The sequence below is a fragment of the Hippopotamus amphibius genome, chromosome 11 (assembly GCF_030028045.1).
Source record: "Hippopotamus amphibius kiboko isolate mHipAmp2 chromosome 11, mHipAmp2.hap2, whole genome shotgun sequence".
NCBI classification, from domain to species: domain Eukaryota; kingdom Metazoa; phylum Chordata; class Mammalia; order Artiodactyla; family Hippopotamidae; genus Hippopotamus; species Hippopotamus amphibius.
In genome coordinates, this window is record NC_080196.1 from 33,740,682 (window position 1) to 33,743,556 (window position 2,875).

The 2,875-nt window shown below is 51.0% G+C and overlaps 1 long non-coding RNA gene across 1 annotated transcript; it reads right to left on the reverse strand.

Moving 5' to 3' along the window:
- Positions 1–615: 615 nt before the first annotated feature.
- On the reverse strand, positions 616–1,257 carry LOC130830796 (uncharacterized). Its single transcript, XR_009047910.1, has 3 exons — positions 1,170–1,257; positions 953–1,045; positions 616–663 (listed from the first exon to the last, which is right to left on the reverse strand). It is a non-coding gene; the product is annotated as an uncharacterized LOC130830796 (long non-coding RNA).
- Positions 1,258–2,875: the final 1,618 nt, after the last annotated feature.

Genomic DNA, 2,875 nt, shown 5'->3' on the forward strand with positions numbered 1-2,875 from the left:
CCAGAATCATCTTCCTAAAGACAGAGCAGCTAAGCCTGTTCAAGAACCTTCCTTGGTTCCTCATTGCCTGTGAGTCAATTCGGGCATCCTTGGTGGCTTTTGTGGTCCCTGAGAATCCGGCCCCCAGTGCCTTCTTACACTGTGACTGCTACGCTCCACAACCCCACTGCCCTCAAACAGGCCACGTGCTCCTTGCTTTGAACACTCTTCCTCCCATTTCTCCACCTGCTACAGTAATCCTCACTTTTTTTTCTTTTTTAAATTTTTTAAAATTTTACTTTGGCTGCGCTGTGTGGCTTGCAGGATCTCAGTTCCCCAACCAGGGATTGAACCTAGGGCCACAGCAGTGAAAGCTCCGAATCCTAACCAGTAGATCGCCAGGGAACTCCCCAAAGTCCTCCTCACTCTTAAAGGCCTGGTTCAGTAGTCAGTTCCTCCACAAAGACATCCCCGGCAAAGTGGCCGCCCCAAAGCCCATCATGAAATCCATTGTCATTAATCACATACCAGCCACGGATGAAACAGCCAGCCCAGCGCTGTCAGTGGGTAGAGGAAAGAAAACACGAGGGCTCTGATGTCAGATTGGGAATCTCAGCTTGGCCACTCTCCAGCTGTGTGACTTTGGGCAAGGTAGTTAACCTCTCTGAGTCTTGGTTTTCATATCTGCTGAATGGGGATAAAGCTCTAATTACACAACCCAGATTCCTCACCACAGCCTGTCCTGTCTCCTTTCTCTCTCCCCTTGGCTCCCCACACTCCAGCCATACTGGCCCCCTGCTCTTCCTTGAACACACCAAGTCCTTTCCTGCCCTCCTGGCCTTTGCACCTGCTGCTCTCTACCTAGAACATTCTCCCTTCTCATCCTCCTCCACTTCATTTCCAGTGTCACCTCCTCAGAGAAGCCCTCTGCAACCACCCTTGAAATCGCCGCCCCCTTTCAGCTGTGTCTCACCTTCTGTTTATTTTCTTCTAGGGTTTTCCCCAATCTGTAATTTTCCGACTCTGTGACTTGGTTGTCAGCTTTGTGAGGACGGGGCTCTTGTCTCTGGGATTATAGGAAATGAACAGACTTGCTAAGTGACACTCCCAGCCACGCCTCCTCCCCCCCCCCCCCCCCCCCCCGACCAAACCTGCTCACAGGGAGCCCTCAGGGCAGGGGTGTGTCTCACCCATGTTTGCCTTAGCACCCAGCAGGGTGCCCGCCTCAGAGTGGACCCCTGCTCTGTGTTTGCTGCCTGCCTGCCCTGGTTCTCGCCCCCGTTTCCCTTCGCAGCTCCTCGTAGCCCCCGATGGTTTCTCACGTGTGTCAGGTTGAGCCTGGCGTCTCCCAGAATGGGAGTGTCCTGGGCAGGCCCCAGGTCTCTGCCGTGTACTTTGCTTCCAAGTCAAACGCAGGATTTTAAGTGGGGAGTTTGGGTTTCATTCCTGAGCGGAGTTTTAGAGGCCTTGGGTGGTAGGACAGTGACCTAGAATGGTCTGGTCTAACCTTAGGGACCTGGAGAGGCCAGGAGTTCCCAGTGATGCCCACTGCCCCCTCTCAGCTTGGGGAGCTTGGGCTGTGAGTTGCCCAGGCTGAGCAGGGTCCACACAGTGTAATGAGGCCTCACTTGCCTCACAGGCAAATTGATCCCTGAAGACAGCTTGTCCTTTCTTAAGCTGAACCAGAGGCCTGGTAAAGGGGACAGTGCCATGGCTCTGTGTCACCCACTCCACTGCTGGAGGATGGCCTCTGGCACCAGGAAGCAGGAAGCAGTCTGTTGGTATCCAGAGGCTGGCCCTGGGACAGTGGCACCCAGCCTGCAATCAATCTGCTGCTGTGGGGATGAGGGGGAGGGGCCGGAGAGGGCCACCCAGGCATGGACAGACCTCAGGGCCCTGCCCTCTGCCCACCCACGGAGCAAGTGAGGCGGGATTCACCTCCTGCTGGAAGAGGGAGATTTGCTGGGGAGTGTGGGTGGGTAGGGAAAGCCATGCTCCTTGGATTTGAGGATTTACAATAAAATTTCAAAAAGTCATTTTGGGAACTGATCTAAGGGCTGCTGGCATATTATTTTATTAAGAAAAGACATAATAATTAAAAAAAATTATTTTCTTATTATTACATCTTAAAAAAAAATGAATATTTTAATACCAGAAAAGAGAAATAAGAATAGTCTTTCCCCAGAAAGATTGATAGGCATTCCTATGCTGACATTTTGAGCTGTGGGCAGGTGAGAACATGGTCAGGGATCAGTTCTTGAGAATTGTTGGCTTAGGGGTTTGAGGGTGTGTGTGTGTGTGTGTGTGTGTGTGTGTGTGTGTGTGTGTGTGTAGGAGAGAGGTGTGGATAGGTAGCTGCCTAAGCGGTGTGATTGGAGTGAAAAGGGAGAGCTTCTCGCATCCTAAATATTTCTTGGATGAATTCAGAAAGTCTCCACTTCTCTATATATTCCTTAGACTTTGTGTGGATTAATTAGTTTTCTCTTTGAAAGTGCAAATATTGCATGGGCAGGGTCCATCGGGGTAGCTGGACAAGTTGGGTGTAAGGATGACCTCTGGGATCGTGTTTGTCCAGGTGACATCTGGTTGGGATAAATGTCAAGGGCATGTGTGGGGAGAAGGAGGAAAGGCGCAGAGCCCTCACTGTGTCAGGCACTAGCCCTCGGGCTTTTCCACCTGTGTCAACTCACTGAATTCTAACAACATAAAGAGCGTCTTCTTCTTTGTCCATTTTCTGGATGAGAAAACTGAGGTCCAGAAAGGACACAGTGTGTGTCCAAGGTCACACAGCCTATGCTGGAGCCAGTGTTTATATCCATGTCTGTCTGAACTCAAGCCCAGAGCTGTTATTTCTTTAGCAGGCCAAGGCCCAGAAATGTTTGAAAAAACACTTCAG